The sequence below is a fragment of the Phoenix dactylifera genome, chromosome 1 (genome assembly GCF_051530095.1).
Source record: "Phoenix dactylifera cultivar Ajwa chromosome 1, Ajwa_hap1_PhDact_Kaust_v1.1, whole genome shotgun sequence".
In the NCBI taxonomy this organism is placed as follows: Eukaryota; Viridiplantae; Streptophyta; class Magnoliopsida; order Arecales; family Arecaceae; genus Phoenix; species Phoenix dactylifera.
The window spans coordinates 16,468,124-16,476,229 of record NC_143190.1 but is presented as its reverse complement, the minus strand read 5'-3'; the positions used below and the strand labels follow the sequence as shown (position 1 = coordinate 16,476,229).

Here is an 8,106-nt window from a genome sequence, read left to right as displayed (position 1 = left end):
ATATCATGAAGAAATATTTCATAGAAAATAAGAATTTAAACAAGCTCCAAAATAATAATAATAAAAAAAAAGAACTACAATTGCCCTGATACATTGCTAGGGCTTCATCCAGCCCTAGACTAGATGTTTAGCCGAGCATGGCTTCCGGACGAACTCCCATCTTCAAATGAAATTGAGCACCTCTCATTCTTCCCAAAATATCACAAACTCTTCTCTTTCCCCCCTCCTTTCTCCTTTTTTTATATATTTTTTATCTCTCCCGCTCGGTTTTCTTCTTCCTTTCCTTCACCGAAACAGGGGTTCCCCTGTTCTTCAAACCGAGCTCTCTCCCCCCTTTCTCTTTTTTTTCGAACGCCTCAGCCCCCTCCTTTTATAGCCGTCCGGCGCACGCGGAGAGAGGGAAGAAGGGATCACGGCAGCTGATTTCGGGGCGTGGTGCCGGGATGCAGATCGCGGGAGAGCAGGAAGAGGGGCCGCGGGATCTGGTCGGTGATGGTGGAGAGAGGTGCCGACTGATGAAGTGGCGGAGGATCTGGTCGCTCCGGATGCACCACGGGCGGAAGACGGGGCGATGATGCTGGGATTTCGACGCGGCTGGGTCGCTGATCTTGGAGGAGAAGACGCCGCACGCGATTGATGGCGGAGGACCCGGGGACGACGACGACGTTGGGGCGTTCGGCTGGGACGAGCTCCTTCGATCGCGCGGGGGAGGATTGCATCGCGTGGGACTCGTGAACGGGCAGGGGGGCGCTCTGTGAGGCGAGATCACGGGAAGAATAGATAGAGGGAGGAAGAAGATAAACAGTGAAACAATTTTATATATATATTTTTTTTTATTATTATATTATTTCCCACTATTCATATGAACAGTGTTTTTACGGGACACTGTTCATATGAACAGTGAATCCAGTGATTCTTCCAAAATTATTTTTATTTATTTTATTATATTAATTATCTTCTTTTTTTTTTGTTTTCAATTTATAAATTTTATATGAAGGCTAGTAAGGAATTGGTTGGGAATTGACTTTGGTTTGAAGTGGGTCATGATGGTTGACTTGTCCTTGAGCCTATTGTCATTTAAATTTAATTCTTGCTAAGCTGCTTCAGATCGAACTCGACCAGACAAGACTAAAAACCGGACCGTGACCTAATAAAAAGGGTTAATCAAACCTTTGCCCCATACATAATTAATTATAACTTTCGATCGAATCAGGACCAAAAACCCATTTAATTATAGCCTTAGCTTGATTACAACTCCATTAGGTTACCAAATCGGGTCAACACAATCTCCTCCTTATATGTTTTCATGAAAGATTATAACTAGGAGAGAGACAAGTTTAGAGTCTGTTTTGAGAAAAGAATTATTTACCTCTTACCATATTTTAAATTCATTTCAATGTTTATTTAATTTTATGGTAAAATATATATTTATCAGTTTAAAAACATTGATAAGTGCTATGGAAAGATAACTAAATTATAGATTATTAAGCACTTATCACACCCCCAAACCTATGTTTTGCTAGTCCTCGAGCAAAATAAAACTAGAAAAGAAGAATTTTAACTCACTTTCGCAGGCATCGCGGTTACATTTACCATATGTAACAAGGCTTTAAACCCCTAGGTTACCCTAGTGGACGAGTTGTAGTCTCGTGAGGATTTTCAGTGAAGATACCCACAAACTTCAATAAATCATTTATCATTATTGTTATTATTAATCTTTTTTTTTTAATATAATAAAAGATACATAAATGATAAGAATTTCAAAGCACACATGGTTTTATTTACTAAGTCAGCCCAAATCCTAGGTCAAGATGCAATTCAAGTTGAGGTCATTAAGTTTCCGTTAGGGAGTTGTAAGACTTATTTATACTGGAGTGCTTGGTGAAATCTGGGCCGTACACAAGCTAAGGGTTCGGATCAAAAATATTGCAAAGACTAGTAGTTTCCAAGGATTGGTCGAAAGGACCTGTTCACTGATTCAAAATCATTTTATCTTCAGGATTTCGAGAGTTGTGGATATTTACTTTAGTACCTCACGGGCTTTATCTGTAATATTCCAGTTTACTCGAATTTTTACAACGACGGCTTTCACACTATTATCTTTTTCAAGGTCAATACAGAGTTTTTTTTTTTTTTTTTTTGTTCCTTTTTATATATATATTGTGCACTTTTACTCTTGTGGTGATTTCTCCGTGTAACGAGCAATCAGTCGACAACTCTCACACCAGTTGGTTTAAGGTGTCGGGCATCAAGACTCCCCTACGGACTTATGCTCAGAGTCCTCATCACAAGCCCACCTGACCTTTAATAATAGGTAGCCCTTTTCAATGTTCCTGACTAAATCCATTATTATTGATGATATTTTTTTTTTTTTTGTGGATTAGATAAGTATGACTCATCAGGGTCCAAGGTTGCTACTATACTATCAATATAATGTCGAGCCTAGACCTTAGAAGTGTCGGCCAGTGTGTAGTGAAATTCCGAAGTATTAATTAGCTTACAACTCCCTAAGAGAGACTTAATGAAAAAAACTTAAATTTGTATTACTTCCGACTAGTCATTGGGCTTTTTAGATTTTATATACCTTGTGTGTTTAGCATTCTCGCATTAATGTATAGAAATTAGGTTTTTTTTCTTTTTTTTAAAAAAAACAAAAAAAAAATTAAATTTTTTTTATTATTATTATTTTATAAAAAAATAAAAATGAACACATTTTTTTTAAAAAGATATTTTTATTTTTTATTTTATATTTTTTTATGATAAACCTGACATTATGAAGTGAAAACGAATGCAAGAGATGCCAACAAAATAAAAAAAATGAAAAAAAATACTTAAAAATACCCCCAAACCTAAACCTAACATTGTCCTCAATGTTTAAAGAAATCTAAGAGAATTGGGTTGCCTCCCAACAAGCGCTAAGTTTATTGTCTTCAGCCAGACATGGTGCATCCTTAATTATTTTGATAAATAGGGTTCGTCAAATTAAGGGATTCGATCAATTGCCCATCGGTAACACAGTCCACATAAGGTTTTAATCTTTGACCATTGACTTTTAAAATATGTTCACCATTGAGGTGTTGGATCTCTACTGCACCATAAGGAAAAACTTTTTTCACTACGAATGGTCCATCCCACCTAGAGCGAAGTTTATCCGAAAAGAGTCGCAACTTTGAATTGAATAGCCAAACCTTTTGACCAGGTTCAAAAGACTTACGGTTAATATTTTTATCATGAAAAGTCTTAGTCCTTGCTTTATAAATTTTAGCATTTTCATAAGCCTCATTGCGCAATTCTTCAAGTTCACTTAGTTGGAGTTTTCGGTGAGGACCAGCTACTGCCATATCTAAGTTAAACTTTTTGATAGCCCAGAAAGCTCTATGTTCAAGTTCTACCGGTAAGTGACAAGCTTTTCCAAAAACTAATCGGTAGGGAGACATGCCAATAGGAGTTTTGTAGGCAGTACGATAGGCCCAGAGTGCATTATTTATCCTTTGAGACCAATCTTTCCTATCGGGACGTACCGTTTTCTCTAAGATGTGTTTTAACTCCCTATTGGACACCTCGACTTGTCCACTCGTTTGGGGATGATATGGGGTAGCAACTTTGTGGGTGATGTTATATTTGCGAGCCAAAGCCTCGAAAGACCGGTTGCAAAAATGAGATCCCCCATCACTGATGATGGCTCGGGGTGTGCCAAAACGACAAAAGATGTTTTCATGTAAAAATTTAATCTCAACCTTGTGGTCATTAGTTTTAGTGGCGACAGCTTCTACCCATTTTGAAATATAATCAACCCCTACAAGAATATATTCGAAACCAAAGGATGGTGGAAAAGGGCCCATAAAGTCAATACCCCAGACATCAAATATTTCTACAATTAAAATAGGATTGAGAGGCATCATATCTCTACGGGAGATGGTACCCATCCGTTGGCACCGTTCACAAGTTTGGCAAAAGTTATGGGCATCTTTGAAAAGAGTGGGCCAATAAAATCCACTCTGTAAAACTTTTGCTGCAGTTTTTCTACCCCCAAAATGCCCCCCACAAGCTTGTGAATGGCAGAATGAAAGAATACTTTGAAATTCGCATTCGGGGACACATCGACGGATTACTTGATCGGGACAATACTCGAATAGATTGGGATCATCCCAATAATAGAACTTTACTTGTGAAAAGAATCGGTTCTTGTCTTGAGTTGACCAATCATCAGGAATTCGTCCTATAGCAAGGTAATTTACTATGTTTGCAAACCATGGCATTTTCATTCCTTGTACCCCAAATAATTGTTCATCCGGGAAAGCATCATGTAAGGATGAGGTATTCTTAGAGGGTTCAAGAAGAATCCTAGATAAGTGGTCTGCTACGACATTTGCAGTTCCTTTCTTGTCACGAATTTCTAGATCAAATTCTTGTAGTAAAAGAATCCATCGAATCAGACGGGGTTTGGTGTCCTTCTTTGCAAGAAGGTGTCGAAGGGCAGCATGATCAGTGAATACGGTAACCTTGGATCCTAATAGGTAAGATCGAAACTTGTCTAGCACGAATACTACAGCTAGCAATTCTTTCTTAGTGGTGGTGTAGTTCAATTGTGCATCTGAGAGTGCTTTACTAGCATAGTAGATGATATGAGGTACCTTATCTAGCCGTTGCCCTAAAACTGCCCCAATTGCATAGTCGGATGCGTCACACATTAATTCAAATGGAAGGGTCCAATTAGGGGGCCGTATGATAGGTGCAGTGGTCAATTTCGAGCGAAGATTTTCAAATGCCTCCTCGCATGCTTTATCAAAGACAAAGGGAGTGTCCTTGGCAAGAAGATTGCATAAGGGTTTGGAAATCTTACTGAAATCCTGAATGAAGCGACGGTAGAAACCAGCATGGCCAAGGAATGATCGGATTTGTTTCACAGTTTTGGGCGGAGGGAGATTGGAAATAAGATCGACTTTGGCTTTATCAACTTCAATGCCCTTCTTGGACACGACGTGTCCTAAAACTATGCCTTCTTGAACCATAAAATGGCTCTTTTCCCAACTTAATACTAGGTTGGTCTCCTTACATCTTTTCAAAACTAAGGTCAAATTGTCCAGACAATCGTCAAAAGATAGGCCAAAAACTGAGAAATCATCAATGAACACTTCTAGAAAGTTTTCCACCATATCTGAAAAAATGGCCATCATGCATCGTTGAAAAGTTGCGGGTGCATTACATAATCCAAAAGGCATCCTCCTATATGCAAATGTCCCAAATGGGCAAGTAAAGGTGGTTTTCTCTTGATCGTCTGGGTAAACAGGTACTTGATTATATCCAGAATAACCATCTAAGAAGCAGTAGAAACCTTGACCAGCCAACCGTTCCAAAATTTGATCTATGAAAGGTAGAGGGAAATGGTCTTTCCTAGTCATCGAATTAAGTTTTCTGTAGTCAATACACACGCGCCAACCCGTGGTTGTGCGTGTTTGCATCAATTCTCCTTCCGTATTTTCAACCACAGTGATACCTGATTTCTTGGGTACCACTTGTGTCGGACTCACCCACTTACTAGCAGAAATTGGATAAATGATTCCGGCATCTAATAACTTCACCACTTCTTTCTTGACTACCTCCTTCATGTTAGGATTGAGTCTTCTTTGCATTTCTCGGGTGGGCTTTGCATCATCTTCGAGATGAATTCGATGCATGCAAACAGAGGGGTCAACCCCTTTCAAATCGGCTACAGACCATCCTATGGCATGTTTATTCTCTTCTAGCACCCTTAAAAGTTTACCCTCCTGTTCAGTAGATAAGTTGGCTGCGATGATTACAGGGAGGCTATCTTCTGGTCCTAGAAAGGCATACTTAAGATTTGTCGGAAGTGGCTTCAACTCAAGTTTAGGTGGAGAATCAATGGAAGGACAAAGTGGTGTGCTAGCAATGGGGGGGAGAGGTTCAGGTTGGATCTTCCAAGGAAGGGAACTCATAGGGGATTGATTGTCGAGTAAGATGTTAACTTCTTCTATGGCCTTGTCTATATCAAAGTTGTCAATGTCAAAATGGGCCAAACATGCCTCTAAGTGGTCATCTGCTAAGATATAGGGAAGGACTTCCTCTACAAGATCATCCATTTTGTCAGTTAGGTAACACTCGTCTTTCCTCACATGTTGGTCAGCGGCATGAAACACATTCAACTTAATTTTCATGTTCCCAAATGATATATCCATTGCCCCAGTTCTACAGTTGATACATGCATTGGCTGTAGCTAAAAAGGGACGACCAAGATTACAGGGATTTGTTTTTTAAGGTTGGGCACATGTTCCATGTCAAGGACGATAAAATCTACTGGAAAATAGAATTTGTCTACCTTGACAAGAACATCTTCAATCATCCCCCTTGGTATCTTCACCGATCGATCAGCCAATTGTAAAGATACCGAGGTAGGTTTTAATTCACCCAACCCAAATTTTTCATAGACTGAATAGGGTAGAAGATTCACACTTGCCCCTAGATCTAAAAGTGCTCGGTCGATGGAGTTATTTCCTATGACACAAGAAATAGTGGGAGCACCAGGGTCTTTGAATTTTGGAGGGGTGTTGTGTTGGAGAATGGAACTTACCTGCTCAGTTAGGAGGACCTTTTTAGGCACATGTGTCCTAGATTTCCGCTTTTGGGTGCAAAGGACTTTGAGAAATTTGGCATAGGAGGGAACTTGTTTGATGGCATCAAGGAGTGGGAGGTTGATTTTAACTTGTTTGAAGACCTCCATCATCTCTTCTAATGAAGTTCCCTTCTTGTTAAAGGGGGAGGGTGCATTAAGTGCTTCAGGAAATGGAGCCTTTGGAATGTGGGTTGTGGCAGATGGTGGACTAGCTGAAGAAGGTTTTGGGTTTTCATATGATACATTCTTCTCTTCTTCTTCTCCTTCCTTATTGTTACCCTCCCCAACCTTATTGTTCTCCTTAGGGTAGTCAAAGCATTAGCTTGCTCATGATTTAGTCGAGTTTCTTGAGTCACATATTGTCCCCTAGGATTACTCATTGGTTGACTTGGAAGCTTACCTTCCTCTCGCTTGTTTAATGCATTAGCTAGTTGACCCATTTGGGATTCTAGCTTAGCAATTGATTGCGTGTGAGAGTGCAATAGTTGTGTGTTTGCCTCCAAACCTTGAAGGGCAGTCAACACCTTCTCTTCAAAGGCTGTATTTCTTTGGGTTGGAGGAGGAGGATGCTGAAATTGGGTTGAGGGACGGTAGGGATGAAAATTCTGAGGGTTTTGAAAATTTTGGGAGAAGGGTTGGGAGGTATTAGAAGCTTGCTGCCTCCAAGAAAAATTTGGATGATTCCGCCATCCCGGATTATATGTATTGGAAAATGGATCATTACCCGGTCTGGGCTGTGTTTGGGCAGCATTGATGTGTTCTTGCACGAGTTCGGGATATTGGGGTGCTGAGGGGCACTCATGAATTGGATGCGATGGGCTAGAACAGATAGCACACACTTGTGCTTGGGAAGAGCTAACGACATGTCCTCTTATCATTAGTTGGTCAATCTTATGGGACAATGCATCTACCTTGCTAGACAGGTCCATAGAATGACTTATTTCACAAATGGCCCCTTTTCTTTGAAAATTCGGAGATGCTTGACGAGAACATGAAGCATGGTGGAGGGAGTTTTTATTAAGATTTTCAAATAGTTGCCATGCTTCATGCTCATTTCGAAGCATGAAAGTCCCCCCGCATGCAGCATCGATCATCTGACGGTTTCGTTCCGTCAAACCGTCATAGAAACATTGCACTAGCTGCCACTTAGGTATTTGATGATGAGGGCATTTACGGATTAGGTCCCGAAATCTCTCCCAAGTTTCATGAAATTCTTCTTCCTCGGTTTGGGAGAAGCTTGTAATGGCATGTCTAAACTGGTTCGTTCTTCCTATAGGAAAGTATTTTTTAAGGAATTCTTGTTGCATTTGATCCCAAGAACGAATTGAGTTAGCTTCTAAAGAATTCAACCATTATTTGGCTCTATCTTTAAGGGAGAAGGGGAATAACCTAAGTTTCAGGGCATCATCAGTGAAGTTTTGAATCTTGACAGTGGTGCAAATCTCAAGAAATTCATCTAAATGTTTGTATGGGTC

At 40.0% G+C, this 8,106-nt stretch overlaps 1 non-coding gene across 1 annotated transcript; it reads left to right on the top strand.

Moving 5' to 3' along the window:
- The first annotated feature begins 7,783 nt into the window (after positions 1-7,783).
- On the top strand, positions 7,784-7,889 carry LOC148702490 (small nucleolar RNA R71). Its single transcript, XR_015969217.2, has one exon. It is a non-coding gene; the product is annotated as a small nucleolar RNA R71 (small nucleolar RNA).
- The last annotated feature ends 217 nt before the right edge of the window (positions 7,890-8,106 follow it).